General features: G+C 42.4%; 1 protein-coding gene across 7 annotated transcripts in view; it reads right to left on the bottom strand.

Annotated features, from left to right (window-relative positions):
• The window catches only part of NEDD4L (neural precursor cell expressed, developmentally down-regulated 4-like, E3 ubiquitin protein ligase), a 226,330-nt gene that overhangs the window by 135,990 nt on the left and 64,341 nt on the right, over nucleotides 1-25,999 (bottom strand). Inside the window, exon 1 of one of the 7 annotated variants that reach the window (XM_014546928.1) lies at nucleotides 11,904-12,181. The exons of 5 other annotated variants lie outside the window; for them this stretch is intronic. The gene's annotated coding sequence lies outside the window, so the exon portion shown is untranslated. Of the gene's footprint in view, nucleotides 1-8,528; nucleotides 8,553-11,903; nucleotides 12,182-25,999 lie in introns of those variants that run through there. One more of the 7 variants, XM_014546929.1, reaches the window with a different exon arrangement.

Here is a 25,999-nt window from a genome sequence, read left to right as displayed (position 1 = left end):
ATTTTGATGGGGGTGAAGGGAAGGAAGAGAGTTAAGGCAAGCCAGTTCTTGCCTACTTAAAACAACACTATTGTCTAGTGAGAGTAATGTTACAAGGACCCTGTAATAATAAGAGCCTGTTAGGAACTCAGTTTTAAAGGAAACAGGGTAAGGGGGAAATTCTGAGGCAGCTGGTCGGCTGGTTTGTTCTTACCTGACTCTGGTGGATACCGACCCCTGCTCACCTATCCACTCCACTCAAGCTTCAAAAGTCAACCTAGCATGAACTTCACAAAACAAAAACTCAAAGATGCATTCTTAATCGCCTAACTACATCTCATTGTTTATAAATTAGCTCCCTCCACCCCCAATTTATAAAGTCAATTGTCTTAAAAAACAGGCACACAGACAGAATGACACCGAAATTCCCGTGCGGGAACAGACTTCCAAAGTCATCACTCTCCTATAACCCTGAAGTCCATTCCTTGGCTAATCCCACCCATGCCCTATGACAGAAAGAAATACCGCTGGCCAAGCAGAGGGACTTTGAACTTGACACCACGGTGGAACTGACACCGACCTGTGCTGAACTAGGAAAGAGGGCAAATTCTAAAGTAGGGAACTACTCAGGGAACTCAGCCTTTATTAACTAAACAGGGAGGCACAGATGTTTAACTCAGGAAGAGCCGCCGGTTCCTAGAGCACATCTCACATGTCATCTCAGTCTCACTGCTCACTCTGGGATGCGAGGACTGAAGACGGCTCACGGAGGTAGACAGTGCCCCCAGTATCGCAGAGATGGACCCTGTTGAGGCCTGTGGGTGCTTAGGGACAAAGGTCTAGCAGGGGGTGACACCATGAAGGATACTAAACAACAACTATGCTGAGTGCAGGCCTCATGGGGCCAATTTTCAGGGCAAATGGGAGAGTGGTGGAGAGAAGAGGGTACCGTCAGACATTTCCTCTGCACATAAAAAATATCAACCTCTCTAACCAAGAGCATTTATAATGTGTCAAGAACCCACTAAGCACTTTCTATACAATCCTCCGTTTAACATATGTTGGAACATTGTAGACTTCTCAGGGGTGGGAATGGCAGTGGTGCCAGAGGGACTTCAGGAGCTAACCCCCAGTCCAGTTCTCAGTGCAAGAATCTGTCTTCTTACAGGTGAGATTCTCTGAGGGAAAAGGACTCCTCCCTCCCATGGGATTGATGTGACATGTGACAGCTCCACAGAGTAAAGAGTGAGACCCATTCAATGATGCAGCCACCAGGGCACCAGGGAAGCACAGAGGGTGCATGCCTCAGAAGTGGCCCTGCCCTGAACACACACACAAAAAAAACCACAGAAGAGCTCATCTGGGACCATCCCCTGTGATATGGGCTAAATCATTCCCTCATAAAAAAGATATACTGAAGTCATAGGCCCCAGTATCTTAGAATGTGACCTACAAGGAAATGGTGTCTTTATAGGGGTCATCAAATTAAAATGAGGTCATTAGGGTGAGCCCTAACCCAATGTGGCTGTATCCTTATAAGAGGAGAGATTTGGGCACAGGAATACACATGCACACGGGAAGATGATGTGAAGACAGAGCGAGAAAGGGCCATGTGACTGGGCAGATGCACCCACAAGCCGAAGGGAAGGACGCTAAGAATCGTAGCAATCACCAGAAAAGGAAGAGGCAATACAGGAGTTTTCCCCAGAGCCCTCAGAGAGAGCATGGCCTCGCTGACACCTTGATTTCAGACATCCAGCCTCCAGAACTATGAGACAATACATTGCTATGTTTTACAACCCCCAACCCAGTTAGTGGTACTTTATCAGGGCAGCCCTCAGAAACCAGTACTCTGTTAAAACCAGTCCTTATCAGAAGCCCTCCAGCCAAATGTGTTACAGAACTCTGACTTTTTTCTCATTGTAGAAAGATGGTTCTGATTATTCCAATGATTATGTAACATTCCTAGGAGAGGCGTGGGGTGGGACCCATACTCAAATGTTAACATGTGCGCTACAACGTGTATGTACATTAAGTATTCTACCTAAAACCAGGAATTCTGTCAAGTCCATTCAGATCAGGTGTTGCTATGAGGTTTTCTACAAACCTACAAAAATGTTTTTGGTTTCCAGGGTTTCTGATTTTTCCAACTGCAGTTAAGGGATTGTGGACTCGTCCTAAGTTGCACAACAGCTCTTATTCCTCATGCTACCCTGCTGGTCACATTCAGACTGCTCTCAAAAACACAAAGAACCGCCGATGAAATCCTAGAATTCCTCAGGGAAACCAAGTATCCTCTTAACTCTCAGAAAATAATTTGCGAAATAATTTTTTTCAAGTTTTATCTTCAAGGCTTTTAAAAGTGCAAACAAACCACCGGACACTTGACCTTCCCATTATGCTGAATTCTGTTCTGTAGCACCACAAGACTTTTTAAAAACTGAATTTTAAAAGAGGAAAAAAACAGTTATGCTTCATTGGATTATCACAGGGAGAAAAAACTAGAATCAATATAAGGAGGGCCAGATTATGATAATCCCCCCCCCCCGCCAATGCTATTGAGAGGAGTGTCGTAGGGCATGCTTTTCCCCTCAATCATGCAGACACTCACATTGGATTTCCTGGACTCATATATTGTCGAGAAGAAAGGAAGCCTTGAGCAGTGTTAAAAATCTTGGTTGAGCCCTAGCCAGTTTGGCTCTGTGGACAGAGTGTCAGCCCTCAGACTGAAGGGTCCCAGGTTTGATTCCAGTCAAGGGTATGTACCTCGGTTGCAGGTTCAATCCCTGGCCACAGTCGGGGTGCGTTCAAGAGGTAACCAATTGATGTGTCTCTCTCACATCAATGTTTATCTCTCTGTCTCTCCCCCTCCCTTCCACTCTCTCTCTCTCTCAAAAAAAAAAAAAAATTCAATGGGAAAAATATCCTCGAATGAGGAGGTGAGGATTAACCCCCCACCCCACAAAACAATCTTGGTTGACCTGCTCTGAAATCAACCAAGTGCAAACACTGTAGCTCCCTATCATGTCCCCAAAACTGGATGCACACTGGAGATTTTTTCCTTGTGTTCAGATTTTTTTAAATCCACCCTTAAGTTACCATGTTAGATGAGACTGACTATCTAAGGCAGTGGTTCTCAACCTTCTGGCCCTTTAAATACAGTTCCTCATGTTGTGACCCAACCATAAAATTATTTTCGTTGCTACTTCATAAGTGTCATGTTGCTACTGTTATGAATCATAATGTAAATATCTGATATGCAGGATGCTTAGGTGACCCCTGTGAAAGGGTCGTTCGACTGCCCAAGAGGTCGCAACCCACAGGTTGAGAACCGCTGATCTAAGGGCTTCTCAAGACAGCCTAAGGTAGGTTCTATTTATTAGAAGGCATTGTTCCTGCCCACCTCCTAAAGGCATGTGTCGGAGCATTAATGTTATGCAACTGTTTAGATAATTCTGTTTTATGAATATACTAGAGGCCCGGTGCATGAAAATTTGTGCACCTGGGGGGGGGGGGGGTCTCTCAGCCCAGCCTGCATGCTCTCACAATTCGGGACCCCTTTGTAGTGTTATTGATTTTTTCCCAACCTTGGAAAGGCTTCCTTTCAAAATAAAGGTGCATAAGCCTCAATATGAATGTGAATTTTCACACACCTAACAAACTCTTCAACAGTCCTTCATACGAGCAGATGATTGAGAAAACAGTTGCAATTAACCTCGATTTTTTGTGCAGTTGACATGGATTGAGATACTATTAACAAGTGATCATAATTATGTGCCACAAATATATGCCACTTGTGGATGTAGCAGGTGGTACCACAAAGTGAGACATGATCTCTCTCTTCACTGGGTCATTAGGGGAGTAAATGGTTTAGATTATCCCAAGCAAGGTGAACATGCAAGTGCATGTCCCCATTCTGCAGGTGTAATATTCAGTTACTACACTGAAAAAGCAGTCTGAGACCTCAACAATTAACGTTCAGATAGCATGCCTGCCTGCAGCATGCCTCCTTATAACTGAACAACCTGACTCAGACATACATGATCTGAATGCAAGAAATGGCTTGTGTGGGGCAACAATGTGTTCCAGCCAAATACCACTTATTAACTGCCAATTAGATTTATACTCCAGGTATTGTATGGTCTATACTTTTGAGGTCCTCAGGCTTGAGCACCAGGCAGGCAAATTAGGGAACCTCTGGCCACCCCAACCTTGATGATTAAGCACCTCATGGATAAATTTTGCCACAAGCTCCAGCCTCCTCTAATCCACATCTTGTTAATGCTGCCAAATATTAACCCAATCACCCAAACCAACCACGTGGGAATCACCCACTCCGAGTTGGTTCTTGTAACCTCAAAGATAAAGTCCAGGCTATTGTGACATACACAGTCTGCCTGGCTCTGGCCCCTACCTGCCCCTACAATGTCACCTTCCACGTGCCATACACATCAAGCCAAAGGGGACTTTTACTTCTCTGAGCACACCATGTTTTTCCCTCTGCTGAAAATGCCCTGCACCCACCTTTCCTGCACATAACCTTTGCGACGAACTCCACTGTCTCTGACAAGACTTCCTAACCTCCAAACCCCACTCCTGTTGGCAGAAGTCTATCAGTACAGTGATTGTTTACTTCTGCGTGTATTTCTGCTACCAATCTGGAAGCTTCTTGCAAACACAGCCATGTCTTCGTTACTTGGGTATATGACATTCCAGTCACACAGTAGGTCTGCACCAAGTAATTGCTTTACAGGGTATTGTGACAGCCTGAGGGCAGGCCAGGTATATGGGGTCTGGGGAAGACGTGGCTAGGGCCAATCTCAAGCTCTACAGTGGAATGATACTGGGAAATGTCATTGTCCATATCATGGAACATACATTCTGAGCAATGGCCACCTCTCATCTTCTCAACTACAGCCCTGCTAAGATAGGAGTATATTGGCTAGAAATAAAAGAGCTTCACTTGTGATTTCTTGGTTATTTTTCTCACATCCAGACCGAAACAAAGAAAGCCAATAGGATTGGAGCAGAAGCTGAAAGTGAAGGATAATCTGCTCTGTGGGCGTTTGAACAAAAGGCAATTAATCAAGGATTAAGGCTAAATCAATCCATAGAGAGCATGTAATGGCAGCATGCTGAATGCTGAAAACTAGCATGGCAATTAGGTAGGAAAAGCCCACAGTGGGTAATACATTTGCCGGGTCGATGAATATCTTGCAGGGAGTCTCACAGAGCCCTTTCCCTGTAGACCAACAGAAACCAGGGGCTTAACTCCGACTCAGAAAAGCATGGAAGAAAGTCGAGCAATTTGACTTTCATCTCAATGTGGTGAGAGCCACCCAGCCAATCCCATCCTACGAAGGCATAAAGATGGGACCAGGCGACCTACAGACAACTCGCTGAAAAGGAATAAGAACTCAGAAGCAACCTCAGCCTCCACCTGAGCAAGTCAGGATCAGGAAGACCACACGGAGGCTCCCCTTCGTAGACCCTCCAAAGCTCGGATGCCTGGCTTGCTCTCCCATTGCTTCATTCAACTAATATTCACTGAGCACCTACTATATGTCTCAGGCACTGGTCTAGGCACCTGAAATACAACAGGGAAAAATCATTGAAAACTCCCTACCCTTGTGGAGTTGACACTCTAACAAAGGGAGACAGGTGGCAAACAACACAGAATAAATTAGTATAAGTGTGTTAGAACATTTCAAATACTACAGAGAGAAAAAGAGACTGATGTTGGGAGGTGGACAAAGATTCTAGAAGAGGATGGTCCAGGAACCTCTCTGAAACAGTGATTTTGAACAACTTGAAGGAAATGGGAAATCATCAATTGGCGGGGAAGAGCCTTCACAAGAAGATAACAGTCACACATTTGACAAAGATAGGATTTTTTTCTTCTTTTATGTTGGCCTTGATTTACTCAATTAAGGGTGGGATAGCAACATGATTGAGGGCATGCACGTTGCATGCAGTAAGACATACACAGGTGTGTTTTGTGGTTCTGCCACCCACACCTGGAAATTATCAGATGTCACGATCTCCATCAGCTAACCTCATCCAATGGTGAAGAGGCGAACCCTATACTTGAGCAGCTGGTGAGCTGCTGTTGTCCCTGGTAGTGGATATTAGACCACATCCCAAGGCTGTCCCCTGCCCCTAGGAACTGTGGGCCCTGCGACCTGAGAAACTTAAGACACAATAGCTTGTTCTCAGGGATGCTGGTTTAAGAGTTCAGGACGTGTATATGGACTACATCTTATAAATGCCCTGTTTTGCATGTGTTCCCATTCACCCCTGCCACTCATTATTTATCTTACAGTCTCAAAACAATAACAATTTATAAGCTTTTGATTCCATGGCTGCTATAATAAATCTTGACTTGGGAAAAAAAGACAAAATAGAGTTCAAATATTAGAGGTCACAGAACCTAACATAATTCCATTTGGCAAATGGCAAAACTTGTGTTATGTCAGTGGTACAACTCAACCATTTCCCTCTCTATTCTCAGCCACCACACCTCATCTATATATACAAAAGCCAAGCAACCGGAATGATGGAACGACTGGTTGCTATGACGCACACTGCGGCGGCCAACCAGCCTGACTGGCCCCCCCAACCACCTCCCCCAACTGCCTGCGGCCCCTCTCCCCAGCCTGCCCTGCCCCTGATCGGTCCCACCCCACCCCAATCGGGGGTGGGGCCGGCTGGCCAACCACCCATGGCCCCTCCCCCTGGCCAGCCCTGCCCCCAATTGGCCCCTGTTGGGACAGGCTGGCCAGACCCCACCCATGCACGAATTCGTGCACTGGGCTATATATATATTTTTTCTTTCTTTTTCTTTTTTTCTCCTTCATTTCAGAGAGGAAGGAAGAGGGAGAGATAGAAACATCAATGATGACAGAAAATCACTGATTGGCTGCCTCCTGCATGCCCCCTACTGGGGATCAAGCCTGAAACTGGGGCATGTGCCCTGATTGGGACTTGAACCTTGATTGCCTGGTTCAACACTCAACCACTGAGCCACACTGGCCGGGCCACCACGCCTCTTACAGGGCAGAATAATTCATTTGTGCTGAGGCTACTGCACCAATGCTGGTGTCCCTAGTTTTCTAGATATGATACTTAGACATGTTTAATGAGTTAAAATATTTTTTTCCAGGATATATGTTTTCATTTTGCTCTAAGATCCATGACCATTTACCCTTCCAGGTACAATAATTTATAATTTTCTATGAGGAGGATATTAAAAGGATTTTTTTTAAGTTGAATACTATTTTATTTTATTTTTTATTGCTTAAGGATTTCCAACCACAATCGTAGTGTTGGCTACAACTTCCATACTAACAAAAAAATGTCAGGGGCTGCCATGCAGAAGAAGAAAAGCGTGTCCACCATGTAACTGTTATTCCTGTCTCCTGATTTTTGTTACTTTAAAGTCCCGCACACTACCTCCAATGACAGTATCTGTTCTCTTGGTTATTGTCAGTCTTCTCCACTGGCTGAAGCTCCCTGCAGGTACAGAGGCAGGTGGCCTCAGATGGCTGTGCAGCCCAGCAGCCGGACACTGATGGCACTTGGCCTCTTCTGTTTATACTAGCCTTCCTAGCCCCTATAGCCCGAGAGTGGCCCCTGAGGTGCTCAGTGCATATCTGTTGAGTAAATTAGTTTCCCCTCAAGGTTGGGAGGTCACTTTGACTCTAACTGGAGCACTCTCAATTTGGGAGCTTGCAAATTCCTTTTTATTTTGTTCTCTGCCCACACTTCTCCCCTCCCCTAATAAAAACAAACAAATTTAAAAAAGCAGAGCCAAATGTAGTTGTCGCTAGCACAACACAAGGGCAATTTAATGATGACTAGGGTAACACCTAGGATTGGCCTGCAGGATTAGCCTGCATGCAGGTGAAGATGCTGGGGCTCTCTCTGCACAGGTAGGGGTACCACACACAACTGCTGAATCTCGCTGCTTAGTTTGTGGGTCTTACTCCTAACCAGTTATTGCTAAACTAAGATGCTGGCTTTGTCATCAAAGCTTTCTGTCCCATGTCATGGTCCGAATCAAATTTTAATGGCAATATCCCTGCAGTAGGATGATGCCTGATCTCTTGGGATCTGAAGTTCTATGCAGGTGGTGTGATGAGGGCCATTTCATCTTCCATTCTCACTCTCTCTTGCTCCCTGACATGAATACCTTTCAGCTTATAATCCTTTCTAGCTGTTAAATTCTTTATTTTCTTCAAAAACAGTGTTCCACTGGTGCACATGCACACAAGGAAAACCACTTAACCTTGATGTGTGGCCTCCCATTAAAAAACAAAGAGTTGAAGAGAAGATTAATTTTTTTAAACCAGCTAACAAAAGGGGCAAATTCTTACAAATCAATTCTTAATTGTCTTTGATTGCCATCCTCACTCAGCCCAATGCTTCAGAGCTGCTAAAGTGTATACTGAAAATTAAATCAACCAACCCTGGCAAGGAGGCTCAGTTGGTTGGAACATTGTTCCCTGCACCAAAAAGTTGTGGGTTCAATTCCCGGTCAGGGCACATACCTAGGTTGCAAGTTCGATACCTAGTCGGGGTGCATACAAGAGGCAATGGATCAAAGTTTCTCCTCTTTCTCTCTTCTTCTCTCTTTCTAAAGATCAATGAAAAAGACAAGACCTCAGGTAAGGACTTTTAAAAAAAATTAAACTAATCAAGTAAAAACAAGAATAAGAGAAGGAACAAGTCAAACTTAAATGAATTTTAGCTCAATGAAAAGTGTCAAGCGTAAGGGAAAAAGAGGTACTCCTGAGTGTCTAACACAAATATATTTAATAACTATTCGGTAACTAATGGATTAAAAGGATAGTGAGAAGACAAATTATTTTAAAGTAATGAACAAGCCTTGTCAATGAATTAAACTAAATAGTCACATGAATGTAATACCAGAGAGTGTCCAAGAACAAATCTCTTTCAGAGATCACTCACTGATGAGCCCACATAAAATGAGGCCTCTGAAGACCTCATCACAACAGGGTACAGTACGAAAGAAAAGTAGAATATACTCCAATGCCTTCAAGTCCGCTGCACCACTTCCTTTAGTGAAACTAGAGACTTCCTTGAGGCTCAAGCGCATCTACTTAGCATGGCAGATCTTGGCCAAAATAAACTCATTGACCCTGTGAACAGGGCTGAAGGTTTGCACACCTGTGTGGGCTAATGTTCCTGAAGATCGAAGCCCCAGGACTCCGCATGACCTCTGCTCAGAACACATGACCAAACGCCTTCAATGGCGGGGTTTCCAGTCACTGACCTGAGTCAGAGGTGGCTTATAATTCCATGGAATCCTCTCGCCCAGGGCTGATGAGTAATAGTGAAGTGAGCACAGCCGCTTACATCACTGAAGCGGTGCTCTTTATGTATTTCTGTTCAACTCCAGCGACCCCACTGAATCTATGGTCTCTGTGTTTCCACTTAGTCTGAAGTGACACTGTTAACTACCCCTGGGAGTTGATGATATGTCACACGTATCATGTGCTGTTCCAAAAATTTCCACAGAAAATTCCTTTCTCCAAGAGAAGAAAGCAATCCTTTGTTTTCAGCGATGATGTCAATCAGGAGCTGGTATTTTAACCTTTCTTCCAGTAACTACTTCTAAGATGAAAAAATAGCTCACATATGTCTCAGCTGAGAGAGTACAGCTCATGGTTCAAGATCTCGTGATTATTTTGGCTGATCCAGTTTTGGTGACAACAGCAGGGCAGGAGGGATTTTCTATAAGATCTAGACCTGGGGCCTTTAGATGGGTCAGAAACAAAGCCCCCTTTGATTTCAGGAGGGTAGCTGGCCATCTCACCCAGGCTTGACCCACAAGTCCTGGCCAGTGGGCAAGATCACACGGGGAAGCTGCCTACCTACATGTGCTCCTGCCAACCTGGGTACCAAGAAAACCAGGCCAAGCATGGAGAGAGCACAAATATTTACTGTAAGTGAAGGTGTGCCAGGTGACCCTCTGTGGAATTCTGAGCCACTGAGAGCATAGCTGAGACAGATTCTGTAAACACCTGAGAGCACGTGCTTCTGCCATCACCCTGCAGGTGAATGACCTCAAAAGCCTCTGGGATCCAAGCTGAGAGATTAGCAGGCTCGCTTCAAGCAAACCTGGAGAATGGGAAAGCCTCTACATTGCTAGTACATTAAATCATCATGAACTCAAATTGCAAAGGAGGGAACCCACAAGAAGGAACAGATTTCTGCCAAGGTGAAAGAAATGATATATACACGACTTCACCTGAAAATTGATTTGGAAAAGCCCTAAGAAATACTGACTGATGAAATAAACATCACCTGGAATGAGATTAAAAAAGAAATCAAAACCCTCCCACTCCAACACAATGGTCATAACCACAAAAACCTCAGTTTTATTAACAGCCTCTATGATGTTGTCAATAAGTATATAGGGCTCCCCACCATCACCAGACCCACCAAACAACCCACTTTAGAATAAATTTTTTATGCTCCTCAACTAGCAAATGTCTATCATTCTGTTCCTGCCTTCATCTTGTCTCTTTCTGTTATATTCTACAGTGAAAAGAAAATGTCCTAAACATGTTGCTTTAAATACCATTTAGTTTCAATACAAGACTCCCCCCGCAAAAAAACAAAAACAAGCCTTTTTAAGAAAAATGTCTGTGAGAATCATGTCCTTCCTTTTCTCCTGCCTAATTAAATATTTCTGTTTTCTCTCTTCTCAATTTCACCATCATCTTACTCAAATTCTCATGGGAATTAAAATTCACCTTGTCCTCAGAGACATTTTTAAAACAGCAATACCACATGTTCTTTAAATTCCCTCTTATAGTTTAGTTACTTGTTTCCTTTTCTTTGTTTGATTGGCATACCCTAACTCACATGCATGTAAACAATATACTCATCAAATCTGAGTTATTCTTTAATAAGATATTTAACTTTAGAAATACTTTTTTGAAAGTACCTGGCTCATTAACATAAAGGTGTGGCCTGCACTCCAGGTTATTTCAGGCTTTGGCAATATACAGACATATACTAACTGGTGAAACTAACAGTTTATGAATCACCATCAAATGAGACAGTAAAGAAACAGAAAAAAATCACGTGTTAATCATATAGTGTATCCATATGTATGAGTAGTAAGGGTGGGAAACGACAGCAAAACACAAAGGAAAACTTCAGTTGACTGTGTCCTGGGCTTTAAGTTTTGTTCTCTCTAATTAATAATAACAATAACAAATAGATTTAGAATAAGACATGTAAGCCAAATACTAAGGGGAAGAAAGATTTCTATCACTGCCAAGCAAAAATTCAGATATAAACCATAAATCATTGTTCAAGTAAACACTTCACAACCCTCAGATGTTATTTCATTTCAGGCCAAGTTCAGCTGGTGTCTCCCTCTTTTCCAGTGAGATTTCTAAGTCAGAAACACTCAGAAAAGAGAGACCCAACACAAACAGGAAGAAAAACACAATTGTTTCCTCCTTAACCAGTGACTTCTAAATCAGAGAAAAATTCCCAGAAATTAAGTGGTCTACATTTTCTATGATTTCAAAAGAAAACAAAAGTATCGATGTGCTTTCCTTTTATAATAAAAAGCGTATATGCTTCTAAATAGCCCAGCCAAAGATGAGACGCAAAGAGTAAAGAAATCAGGAGAGTTCAGATGACAATGTTTTTCAATATCATTCTTTGCTCCTGTCCCGTCTATACATACAAGGAGAGCAAAACTGATCAACTACAGCTAACCCTGAACACCAAAGAGAAGTAACTTTATAAAGAAAAATCTTGGTATGTGCTAGGAGAATGCCACAGATATAAAAACAGCACTAGACCAAACTCCAACTCCATGCCAATAGTAGATACTATGCATTCATATAATAAATACACAGTGGTGTCTTTGTGCTTACCTATAATTGTCCTCAAGGCTCACGGAAAACAAGCCACCTCTTCTGCCGGAAGGCGTCAGATTGGGCTAGTGTTCCGGTAGCACAGCTGGAAATTCACCTCGAGGACCCTCGGATCCTCGGGCTCTGGTCTGTCTTCTCCTTCCCTGTGTTGAAATGCTGCCAGCACACACCTCTGCTGGTTCTCGGGGACCCCCAGCAAGTTCTAACACAACTGAGGAGGAATGCTCCGAGCTGGCTACTTATCCTGATGATTCACTTCAATGACAGCTAGAAAGAAATGCTCCTTGGTGGAAAAGGAGTTGAGTCAAGCTCCACCCCTACCGTAAGCCTAAGTAACCCCGCCCAGCTCGGCATTCAGCTGACACAGCCACACCTGCCAGAACGCTGTTACCTGCAGCATTGCTTCTTCAAATGACAGTTCGCGATCATAGAAAAGATGAATGGAGGACATGCCTGACAGGACAGGCAATACCCATAGAGCACATGGTTTTCTAAGTAATATAACCTGGGATTGGGCTGTTTAAAATGGTGCCCGAGGTTTCAAATAGAACTATGATACAAACTACACCACCAAACAGAAAAGATGGGGGGATTTAGTATCACAAGAGAGACAGCACCTCCCTATGAATCCAACATCTCTGGTATGTAAACCATTTTCAGATGCCAGGCATAGATCAAGGGCCCCGAGTCCCATTTGAGGGGTACAGTTTACAGAACTGACCACCCTTTATTCTGCTCAACTCCCAGGGCCAAGTAAAATGTGTGCTCTTTCTCAGGCTTGTGACTGGCACTAAAGGACTCCTTTTTGCTCTTGCTTGAAGCAGGTCAAACCCCACTCTACAACCCCACAGGTGTGGCTGACACAGGAAATGTTCTTACTTATAGCAAAAAGCTCACTTTCCACATGAACTCCAATTTTGTGGCATGCTCACTCATTAAGTGTTCCTGGCATGTCAAATGAGAAACTCTAAACTAGACTTTCGAGTTCCCACAGGTGCTCAAAGGCTAGGATTCCCGGAGGTGCTGGAATGACAAAACAGATCACCAGGGCAGCCAGCGACCTCTGGTGGCTGGGAGGATCACTGACGTCTTGGTGGAGAAAGTGGGCACTGGGCTACTACTACCAGAAACCCTGTCCTCAAAAATACACCCTCATAGATAGTTCCTCACAGGTTGACAGTTCCAACCATTTTCAGTAGAATTCTTGAAATAAGAAAAATACCTCTAGGTTTAAGCAGAAAATGAGGACACATAAGTGCTAAACAATCTCAATTTAAGAGCAGATACTCCAAGTATTAATATAAAAAGTGAAGACAGAATTCACATTTCTGATTAATAATCATTTTCCCACAGCCAAACATTTCATTTTATCATGTTTCCTCCCTCTCTGTCCACAGTTCTGCCTTGGAAAAAGGCATTGAAAAAGCTTATTCTGGGAGAAGGAAAAAGCCCACACTTAATTTTTCCAACTACAATTTTGCTACCACCATTAACAATCAAACTTACTGACCACATGGTGTGCATCCACTTTCAGGTTAACTACATCTTTCTCCCAACTCATGAAGATCAGCCTTGGCCCAACCTCTACTAAAATGCAACTAAACCTGGTCAACAACAATCTTAACACTTAATTAGGAAATGGCAGCAATGGCGGGAGCATTAGAAACCTTAGTTCAAGTCTCTCCATCCAGAGGAAAGTGAGACCCAACCAACCAGGGAAGCACCACGATCTAGGAACAGACGCTAAAGTAGATTCAACACAAACAATGGGTCTCAATGCTGAGTTACTATCCCTGCTCCCATTACACTACTATCTGAGGGTATCCTGAAACTTCTCAAATCTAATATTCTGAAAAGAAAAACAAACAAACAAACAACAACAAATAATGTTCCACAAAGCAGCTATGGTGAAGAGACAAGAATGCAGACACTGGACAAGCAATGGAGCATGGCTTAGGTCTAAGACTAATCTACAGCAGGCTTTCTTAACCTGGGCTCTATGGACGTTGGGGGCCAGCTAATTCTTGATGTGAAAGGGGGTCTGTTCTGTGCATTGCAGGATATTTAGCAGCATCTCTGGCCTCTACCCCCTAGATAGCAGCTCTCCTCGGGTGTGACAACCAAAAACTATCTCCAGACATTGCTAAATGTTCCCTAGGAGGCAAAGACGCCCCCAGTTGAGAACCACTGGTTTAAAAGGACAGGACTTTGTGCAGAGTGAAGTGGTTGGTGCCCTTGGAGAAGGGGTGGAAGCTGCTTCTGAGGCGATATGTACGAAGAAAGGACAATTGCTGCTGTAAATAGGAACTAGGTAGAGGGAAGGGCAGTTTATAGTGCTGCTCCAACTGAGGGCTGCTGCTGCAGAGAAGTAGAAGACAAGGTCATGGGCTGAGAGTGGGAGAGGGATTAGAGATTGAGCCAAGAATATCAAAGTCTGGAACAACTGGGGAGCAAAAGGAAGCAGAGATGGGCTGAGTCAAAGAAGCTGAGCAGCACAGAAGTCTGATGGCAGATAGCGTCATAAACTCAGAGAGGCCCGAATGCGTGACACTGCAGGTTCCCCCCACAAGTCAGAGGGCTCAGGAAGAAGGTATCAGGGGTGGATGGATGAAAGTGACTGGAATTCTTAAACAGATATGGACACAGGGGTGTCACAGATGTGCTGTAGTTTCCAAGGTCATTGAGGTTATCAGTGGGGCAGAGCAACCTTGAGTCCACTGAAACTGAAAACAAGGAAACCTGCTAGGAATGTGTTGCAAAAGAATAAATAAAGATGAACAAAGTCTAAAAAGAGGTATCACTGAGAAGGAAATAAAGAGTCTATAGAAATAAATCAGGAATTATAGGCGAGTCATAGAGACCAAGAAGCTCCTTATAAAACATAACTGAGAAACTGTAAGCACTCTTTATGATCAACCAGAGAGAAAACAAAGTACAGATATCTATATGTTCACGTCCTCAAGGAATATTTTAAAACATGGGAAAACTTTCACAATATACTGTTGAGAATCGTGAACTATAAAACTATAAATAACATAGCCCAATTTAAAATTTTACATATTTTATGTATCCATTTTTATAGCTTCTGAGTCATAATCTCCATCAAAGCAATAGCAGACACAATGAGATTTCCGAGATTTAAAATAAATCCTAAGAAAATGGGATTCGAATCTTGGAGAAGAAGGCACAAGAGAAAGCAGGTTGGAGAGAAAAGGAGGGGAACATGGAGCCAAAATAGTCAAGGGTCAAGGGCTACATAAGGTTGAAGAGGAGTTTTCCAAGCAAATACAGGCTCTGTGTTAATAACCAAATGATTATTAACACAGAGCCTGTATGAGCAAGAAGGGACTGGTGTCCTGAGGCAGAAACTTCAGCTTCCCGATGTGGGCAGAATGCATTTAGCAAAGGGAGTTCTAGGGATAGTAGCCTTTCCTGGAATTCCCCACTGTTATTACTGGCAAGGAAGGTCACAGGAGGCACACCTGTGAATGACCAGGGCTGGGTCTACCGGAAGGATTACCAAAAGGAAAGGCTGCTTCTAGTCTCACACCCCTTGGGGATTTTTTATTTTTTTTTCAAAATAATGTTAAAAAATACATGGCAATTCTGTAATTCTATATTACTTACATTAAATGCACACCTTTTTATGGCTCTTAGCACTTCTGATATATTACCAAAAGAATGTGCTCAATATTGTTTACTACACTTAGAAAATTAGGATGGCTTATAAGGTGGAATTTTATGAAATACCACAAAGGGTCACATTGGACCAGTATGTCCCAATGGAAAGCAGTGAAGTGTGTGAAAGGTAATTAAATTTTAAGTTAACATAATCAAAGCGAGTAAGAAAAGTGTGAAAGCTGACTTCAAATCAAGATCTTTTAAAAACACAAAATTCGAACTTCAGAGTAGTACATATCTCAAAGACTTTTCAGTGTTTGTATTCTGTTTGCTTGGAGTTTTAGTCTTAGGAAGATTTGTCAATTACTGAGATCATCTTGAGATTTTTTGTTGATGTTGTTAAAAGCCAGCATGTATTTACCCATACTCTGCAGTTTCAAAAATCATGTTTCTAGAAATATTATAAGTTATCATAAAATATGCACCATATAATACTGGTTAAAAGTTCTTAACAGGATTATAGCATTATTCCAAATATATAAACTATTTCCATATACATATATAAATATAGGCAAAGGACCAGAAGGAATTAAAACAAAATAGTAAACGCTCATTCTCTCTCTGGCTATTCGAATTACAGGTGGATCACTGTTTTATACTTTATCTTTTCCAATGTCTAATTCCTTTATAGTCAGGGAGAAAAGAAAACAAATATGTGATTTGAAAATTGCTAAGGTCCCGGTCAAGTGACCTTAGCAATTGGTTGGAGAGTCGTCCCATACACCAAAAAGGTGGCAGGTTCAATTCCCCATCAGGGCACGTGCCTAGGTTTTGGGTTCAATCCCTGGTCGAGCATACAGGAGGCAAACTATCCATGTTTCTTTCTCACATCAATGTGGGGTTTTTTCCCTCTCTCTCTCTTGCCCTTCCTCTCTCTCTAAAATCAAGAAACATATCCTTCAGTGAGGATTTTAAAAAATTGCTAAGGATGTATTATCACCTATTTGAAAAAAAAAAACACTGAGTAACCAAATTAAAAAAAAAGTTTCCCTGTTTTGTTCAAAACTAACTACAGTAGAAGAGAAACTAGGACACTTGGAGGGGGAGGAATAAATCGAACAAAACAAGGATGACATGACACAGGCAAAAATCTTTCCATAACACAGGCAAGGTTTGGTGATTATAGCACAAAGTCTTGAGTTTTCTTACAAGGTCTTAAATGAAATCTTCCTAATGTGGATTAGCCTTTTCCTCCAGGCCTTACAAAAAAGAGGACAATGTGTAGTTTTTATGACTTGCAGGTTAACACAATCAAGTGACTTTATCAAAACAACTGAACAGAAAATGTCTCATTAAGATGGGAAAAGGTCTCTTGAATCTTTAAACATCATTTGGTAAACATAGTATCATGTACCTACTCCACTCCAGATACTAGCCAAGACCCAGTGATGTGTAGCCTCAACCATTTAAGAGTAACAGTTTACAAACAGTTCTCTGACCTTCATTATTTTAGGGCAGTTACTCAGAGTCCTGAACACATTTTCACATGAAAGAAACACCTCAAACTTGTGACCCTGCCCAGTCCCTTTGGCTATATTGACCATCTAAAAGCAAATGACTCCCCAAGGCCTACCCAAGCCTGGCCTTTCCCTCGTGCTCCATCCTCATTCTCCATCATCTCCATCACATGACCATTTGGAGATCCAAGAGCCCTAACATCAACTTCTGGTTCTGCTTCTGTACCTGTTCCCCAGCTAACCCCTTGCACCTCAGTGGCCACCAACCAGCCAGCTGTTCAAGCTGGAATTTCCTCAGTTCAGTTCCTCTCTGTATCCCTCACACATCCAGTCCATCAATGGGCCCTAAATAATTAATCACCACACACACCAAAAAAAATCCCCAACCATCCAGATGTTCAAACCATCCTCTCTCACACAAGCCATGGCCACAGCCTCTGGGGCAAACATTCTTACCTACAACAATAGTCACACCAAGCCACTACTGTCTGGCAACTCTCCCTGCTGACTTTCCACAACTTTAAGCATAAAATGCAAATTCCTCATGGTGGCCCTCGAAGCCCTCAAGAGCCTGCTCTGGTCCTCTCCCTCCTCCCTCTATTGCTCCCTTCCCCCCACCCCACTGGCCTCTGGCTCTTCTTCAAACCTCTGAAGCTCACTGCCACCTGAACACTGGGCATCATACTGGCTGTGCTCCTTTCTGAAGCTCCGCTCCCAGAACTTCTCCGGCTGGCTCTCGTCTTCTGAGGGAGGTGCAGTAAGAGTCTTTATGCTGATGGGAACATCAACTGGTAGCACACTTCAGGAAAGCAAACTGGTAGTATGTACCCAAAGTATTTAAATCCTAATATTGCTGGATTTAGTAATCCCATTTCCGAAGAGGTACTCATATCATAAGAACATAATCTAGCTTAAAAAATTTCAAAGCAATAGGAAACATTGAAGAGAAATGATTAAGTAAGGTATTATATCCTGAGAAAGTGGAATGTGGCATAGCACATATTAGACTATTAACTGACCAAAAATAGGCTACAGACATTATGATGCAAATTATGTAAAAATACACATTCCCTACTAGATGACAACTAAAATGAAAATGCCAAATATTAAGAGTGATGCTCTTTCTGTTGCTGGTAGCTTTTTCCTTCTATCTTTTTTTCCAGATTCAGAATAATGTATATGTAATAACTTTTGCAATAGAAGGGGAAAACCCCTTCTTTTTTGTAACATAAATATATGCTATATAAATAGTTGTTAGCTTTTCAAGATACCACAGGAAAAACATGTAAAAGCCCAATGTTAGATTTAAAGCTTCCATACAAAAGACAGTACATCAAGTGAGAAGAACACTCTTTACAAAACTATCTTACAAATCAATGAAAATCTCAAAACTCAAAGGAAGAATGGACAAAGAATGATAATCAGCACTTCATAGAAGAGAAAATACAAATATATGAAGAGATATTCAGCCTCACTGACTAATGGCATACAATTTTTACCTTCCATAATGGCAAAGATTAAAAGGCTGAAAAAATTGAGTACTGTAGAACATGGGAAAAACCACTTTCAACTACTGGAGCTAGCGGAATCCTGTGTAATACTTGGGAGGGCAATCCCTGATATCGATGAACACTGTGTATGTTGATGTCCTTTCATCGAAGAATTAGGCTGTAGGAATTTATCTACAGAAATACCCACACGTAGATATATCAATAAATACCACAGAGCTTTCAAAACATCGTGGCAGAAGACAGGGTAGATATATTAATCTAGTATGTCTACCATGGTCCATTTTCTGAAAGCAGCAGCGGCGAACTTTGATGGAATTCTTAGTACAGGGATGTCTTGTTGTATTGCACTTTGCTTTACTGCGCTTCACCAATGTTGAGGTTTTTACAAGTTGAAGGCAAGACTCTCTACCAGTGCAAAGATGACAACTCGCTTTATTGTGGTGGTCTGGAGCTAAACCTGCAATATCTGCAGGGTCTGCCTGTAAATGGCAGGCACTGTTCTAAGCCCTTTGAGAGCATCACGTACTTTAACCTTCATAATAACCCTGTAAGATAGGTACTGTTGCTATCCCTGCTCTACAGATGAGAAAACCAAGGCTTAGAGAAATTTATATTCAATGGCCCTCCAAGTGTACATTTCTTTCATGCCTCTTCCATCTAGAATTCAAGCACGTTTAAAGAGGCAGATGGCCTGCCGGCTTCGAGTCTGACATGCCTGGATTGAAATACCACACCCACAAAAGTCCGGGGAAGTAGGAAAGACTATCACCAGTGAACAGAAATGGGATGAGTATGAGGGACAGAAAAACAAAACCAGAGCCCCCGTGTGTGTGGCAGAGAGCCACTGCATGGGTAGAAGTATTCTCTAGGTTCCAAAAATTCAAGTCAAGTGGTACAAGAGGCTGGGGAGACCTGGAGGCAACAATCAGGGTGATTAATCAGGAAATGTCACTTCCTCCAGCTTTTTCTGTTGCTACCATCATCGTGCAGGTGAAAGCAGAAGTGTGAACCTAAGACTGGAAGTACAGGCAGGAACCTAAAGATGGCCAGGAGGGACACGCAGGAGCTACATAATAGGCCACTGCTGGCCCATCCCACCCACGCTCTACACATGGCCTCAACCTGAAAGATACAGTGAGAAAGGGGCAAACAGGAGTCAGCAATACAAAGACCAGACACAACCAAGAGTCACCAAATGTGAAACAACCAGGGCTGTGAACAAGGGGCGGGAGTTTGTAAGGGGAGTGTGCAAACAGAGTTGGAAACAGAAGAATTTTAAATATGCATCATTAATATCCTCATAAAAGCTGAGACGGTATCAGGGCATCAAAACAAGCACAGGCTGGTATGAGGAAGTAAAAGGGAATGAGAGGTCCAGGAGAAGGAACCAGGATTTTGAACCTCAAACCACAGAGCTGTGCAGCTGCCTCCACAAGAAAAATATGGAATGTGGTTAACACCTTGTGGGGTTTTATATTTGAGAGAGAGAAGAGGAGGCTTAGATATCCCCCACCCCATCATCCACACCAACCTCCATTTGTCCTTCTTGATTTAGAGAAGGAGCGCTTTCATCTTTTTCTCCATGCACACAGATTCACACACATGGGTAAATACAGGGAGACTGTGTCTTTGTTTCACAATGGATACTGTACTATTCTGCATATGACTTCTCATGTAGCAGTTTCTCATAGGAACCCCTCCCAAGCCAATTCTAACACAGCTCTAACTCTTTCTGTTCAATGGCTATATAAAGAGACACAGTACAAATATTCCATAAATTAGCCATTTTCAACTGATGCACATTTGCATTTTCAGTATCTTGCCACTGTAATGGTACAATAAACATCCTTATACATATGACCTTGCGTACAGACACTTTTATTTCTAGAAGACAGACAGCCGGGAGAAAGGCTGCTTAGTGGAAAGGTATACTAATGTTTAATTTTAATATGCATCACCAGTCTGCTTTCCAAATAAAGCATGGTAATTCATGTTTCCCTCAGTATTATTAGAATACTGTTTCTACTACATCCTTGCTAGCAAGACGTGTTATTTCCTATTTTTACCAGTCTGATGGGTTTAATGTCTCCTTGTTGTTTTAATCTGCATTCTCCTAGCAACTGTGAATTATTTCTCATAGGTTTGCTGGCTGTCTGCATTTGCTCTCAGTTGAGTTGCATGTTCTTTGTCCATTTTCCCTGAGTCGTGTTTTTTTTTTTGTGGCTTTATTTTTTTGCCAATTCATAAGTTATTAATATCATAGATAGCAACCCTTTGTCTATTATACATTTTTTATAAATACCCTCCCCAGTGTGTTCTTCTCCCTCACCCCCAAGATTATACAAGTAGTTGCTTGCATTTTTCTTGCAAATTTGAATTGCTTGTCATCATAGGAGATTTTGGGATTTATTTCTGATTATAATGTAAGACAGAGGTCGATCCCCCTCCCCACCCCTCTGAAAAGTTGATTAGGCCAATATCATCCAACAAATAATGTAATATCTTCTCAACAGTACTGAACTGTTCATCTTACTACACATTAACTTCTCTTACTTAATGAAACACAGTCCTGGATTCTCTATTCTGTTCTATTGAACCACTTATTCAATCTGTTATCAATAACACATTGATGTGGTCACAAAGACTTTCTTTTCATGTTGTGATCACCTGCAAGTCAACTTTTTCCTCACTGGTTTTCTTTTCCATATTTATCTGGGCTCTTCTCAAGCATTATGCATTTACTCTTGTATATAAACTTCCAGATTATTCTATTCAGTTCAAAAAAAGAGAAAAAGAAAACCCCACTACTTTGGGAATTCAAAATGGAATTGCAATAAATGTATTACTTTTGGAATAACATATTTATGCTATTTTTTAAAATTTCCTATCTTTCACTAAAAAGGACACAGGTCCCTCACTTGTTCAATTTTCTCCTAGGGCATTTGCTGCTGTTGAGAAAAGGAATACTTAACTTCCATTTCCAGGTGCTCATTTTCAAAACAGAGACAAGATGACAATTTGTACAAACTTCTTTTTTATCAGCTATCTTGATAAATTTTCCTATTAATTTAGTGTTTGGTGTGTGGTTGTTTGTTTTTTTGAGAGAGAGGGTCTTGGATTTTCTAAACATACACACATTTCACAATCTTACTGCATTTTCTAGAACCTTTAAAACAATGTTAAATAATTATAAAAGCATACATCCTTTTATAATTCCTAATTATAACTGAAAGAATTTTAGTGTTTTGCCTTTCAGGAAGTAAGGGTTGTTGGGTGATTTTTTTTGGTACTATATAGCCCTTTTTTTGTGTACTTTATTTTTATTCCTATATTGCTTTTATAGATTGTAATCCTATATAATAAAAGATAAACATGCAAATTAACCATCCCTCCGCTACGCTCAAGCCACATCCACCAACCATGCCCACCAGCCAATGAGGAGTATGCAAATTAACCCGACAAAGATGGCGGGTAATTTGCATACACAGAGCAGAGTGGGGAGCCAGCAGTTTGGGGGGACGTGGCTCCCTCGGTCGCTCCCTTGGGGGGACGTGGCTCCCTTGGTCACCTGACGGAGAGCAGAGCAGGAGAGCCAGAGGCTTGGGGGGACCCAGAACGCGGGGAGCACCAGGAATGCTGGGAATCGTAGTTCTGGTGGCAGAAGGATCTCCTAGACACTAGAGCAAAGTGAGCCTGGAGCAAGTTACTTTTGTGGTTGGGGATGGAGGGAAAGCAAAGGTGAGAGACATAAGTAAAATCAGAGTGTCTAGGAAAAATTAAAGGGAAGATATCCTAAAACTTCCAGGAAATCTCCACCAATGAAGCAAAGAAAAAAAAAGCCTCTATTATTCTGTGAGCAACAAACCAAACTGGGTTGGGGGTCTCAGACAATTCGCTCATATGATTGCAAAGACAGACAGAAACTCCTGGATTGGAGAGGGCTCTCCTGAGGGCTCCCAGATTGGAGAGGGGGCAGGTGCACCGGGCCCCTAGTACTAGTATATTAGGATTGGCTGCCTAACTTTATCAAATGTCTGGCCAGCCTCTATTGCATGTTTAAAACTTTTTGCCTTTAATATGTTGGGGAAGAATATGGGTGATGGTGATAAAAGTTCTGAATACCTAATCATGCTGGTATTACTAAAATAAGTATTAATTATAGTACACTGGCTTTTGATGCACTCAAGAGTGTATTTGTTAGTGAAATATTTTAAATTTTTGCATTTATTTCCATAAATAATATTGGCCTATTCTTTGCTTTAAAGTTTATCAGACATTAAAATTATGCTGGTTTTATAAAATGAAGTAGGAACCTTTTCATACTTCAGTATGTCCTAGAACAGTATAAATAAGACTCTTTCTTAAAGGTTAAATTTTCTGTTTTTTTAAAGGTTAGATAAAAGTTTCTGTTTTCTAAAGGTTAGATAAAATTTTCTGTTTTTTTAAAGGTTAGCTAAAACTCAACTGGAACCCCATGGGGTCCTGATGACTTTTTCAGTGGTGACTTTTAATCACATTTCCTACCTCTTCTACCATAACTGGCCTTTTCAAGTTTTCCATGCTCCCTGAATCAATTTTGGTAATTTGTATTTTACTAAAACATCATCTCTAAGTTTTCGAATTTGTTGTCATAGGGCTTCTTATAGCATTTTCCAATAAAGTTGGTTAACCTCCCTCTGTCTCCTTTCATGTTCCTATTATTTGTTTTTACTCTTTTTTTCCTGTTAGAATGGGAGTTTTATTTTATTGGTTCTTTCAAATACTTAGCTATTAGAGTTAATTATGCTTTAAATTCTATTTTGTTTTATTAATTTTAACTTTTATCTTTGTTGCCTATTAATCCCTCCTTCCTCACTTTTTACTTTTTGTCTATTTAGTTGTTCTTTTTCTAATGTCTTATGATGCATACATTAATTCCTTGATTTTTCATCTTCTTTAATAAGGAAGATAGCTTTCCCCTTCTAGGTGATATGTTCTACAATATTCAGAACTTTTATAAACAAGAAAGAAAAGTACCTAAGATAACAATTCTAAGATTCACCATTCGAGTAAGCAATGGAACTAGCTGGCAGGGAGTGGGAAGCCAGCGGCAAGCTGAGGAAGAGCCGTCCCCATTTCCCTAGTACAGGCCAAGTTTAAACAAATTCTATTCACTCACAGGTTTAGAAAAAATTTACCACCAGAATAAATGCTGCAGCCAGTGCACCTTTGGCCTACTATTAAAACTTCTGTTATCAGAACAGTCTAGTTTACTCTTCCAAACCTAGGGCGCCACAGATCCTAAGCCAACAAAGGCTCTGTCCCGTATCACGACAGTGAACTTACTGATGTAAAAATGCCGCTAACACATTTGAGGCTCAACTTCAGGACAGGTTTGTACAGAACTCCCAGGGAATCAGAAGAAATCACTCAGAACCCACGGCTTCCGGGTGCCACAATGAGTCAGAACCCACGACTTCCGGGTTCAACAATGAGTCAGACCCACGACTTCCGGGTTCAACAATGAGTCAGACCCACGACTTCCGGGTTCAACAATCACTCAGAGCCCACGGCTTCCGGTACTCCCGAAGAAGTGCCCTTGTCAACGTGATTACTTCAAATAATAACTCTTAGAAGTTGATGCCGAAGGGACAGAAAGAGGGTCTGCATATCGCAGGGCGAGCGGCTCTGGCCCAGTCAGAAAAGCGTGAGGCCCGAAGCAGAGTTGCTGTTCCTCAGTCCTCACTGGAGGGCATTTCGGGTTTATAAGGTCCCTACGAGCCTGGGAAACTTGAAGGTGACGTGCAGCTGCAATCACATTTATTTGTGCTCTGTTCATTCGGAATTACCTTGATGGTCGGGAAAGAGCTTGGGCTCGCATTTCCATTTTTAGACCCTCTGGCAACAGGCAGAGAAAGAGGTTCAACCTACTTCTGACAAATTTTAGTTCTGACTCATGTAAACAACCAACCGACTAAGCAAATACTTCCATTTGGGTTGCTACCCTCCGTCCTTGTAAGAACTGAAACCAAAAAGAAATTTTGAACATGTTCTATAGTTAATATTTTTCACTTGGTTCTTGAATATTTTCTCCGGTGAATCTCAGTACATAAATTACTACTATTGAATCCCCATCGCAACAGGGACTCTTTGGTGGTGGAAACCATTTAATGAAACGAGTGAGGAACTCACACCGCTGTCCGGCTACAAGCACTCCTTCTTGGGGAAGGAGCACAGTCTCACCTCACATGAACGTCCTGTTTCACAACCCGCAGATCCCGACAGCAGCCAGATGTCAGACACTGGTTCACGTGTGTGACTGTGCCCCAAGAACATTCCTGGGGGTGGACTTGGTTACTGCTGCCACTAAATTACAGAGATATTACAAAGGTGCCATGGAATCCAGGAGCCCTAACCTCGAGAGTCTCTTAGAACCCACCGGCTGGTTCTGCACAAGATTGACAACCCTACAGCCGACCCTTGAACAACACAGGTTTGAACTGTATAGGCACATTTATGTAAGGATTTTTCCCATAAATACTGTAAATGTATTTTCTCTTCCTTATGATTATTTTAATAACATTTATCTTACTTTACTGTAAGGACACAGCATAAAATACATCTATATATATAAGAAACTAGCAACCGGAACACCGAATGACTGGAATGACCGGTTGCTATGACGCCCACTGCGGCCAGCAAACCAGCTGATCCGGAGTGGGGTCGGCTAGCCAACCTCCCGAGGCCTCTCCCCCTGGCTGGCCCCACCCCTTATCAGCCTCTCCCACCCCGATAGAGGGCGAGGTGGCCAGCTAACCCTCCTAGGCCCTTCCCCCTTGGCCAGCTCCACCCTCCATGGGCCCACCCCACACCTGATTGCCTCCCCCCACCCCAAGTGGGGCTAGCCGGCCAACCTCCTGCAGCCCTTCCCCCCAGCCGGCCCAGCCCTGATCAGGCCCCGATCAGGGAGGGCTTGCCGGCAACCTCCCACTGTCTCCTCCTCCCAACAGGCCTGGCCCCAATCCACCCCGATTGGGGCTGGGCCAGCCAGATCCCACCGTGCACAAATTCATGCACTGAGCCTCTAGCATAGCGGTTCTCAACCTGTGGGTCGCGACCCCTTTGGGGGTCGAACGACCCTTTCATAGGGGTCGCCTAAGACCATCGGAAAACACATATATAATTCCATATTGTTTTTGTGATTAATCACTATGCTTTAATTATGTTCAATCTGTAACAATGAAATTAGGGGTCACCACAACATGAGGAACTGTATTAAAGGGTCGTGGCATTAGGAAGGTTGAGAACCACTGCTCTAGTATACCATATAAAACGTGTTAATTAACTGTTTATGTTATGGGTAAGGCTTCAGGTCAACAGTACGCTATTAGTAGTTAAGGGGGGGAAGTCAGAAGTTATAAGCAATTTTTCAACTGTGTGGGGGTCATGCCTCTAATCCCAGAGTTGT

The sequence above is a fragment of the Myotis brandtii genome, unplaced genomic scaffold (assembly GCF_000412655.1).
Source record: "Myotis brandtii unplaced genomic scaffold, ASM41265v1 scaffold457, whole genome shotgun sequence".
Lineage (NCBI taxonomy): Eukaryota > Metazoa > Chordata > Mammalia > Chiroptera > Vespertilionidae > Myotis > Myotis brandtii.
The sequence above is the reverse complement of the archived record's forward strand: the minus strand, read 5'-3'. Positions and strand labels throughout refer to the sequence as shown.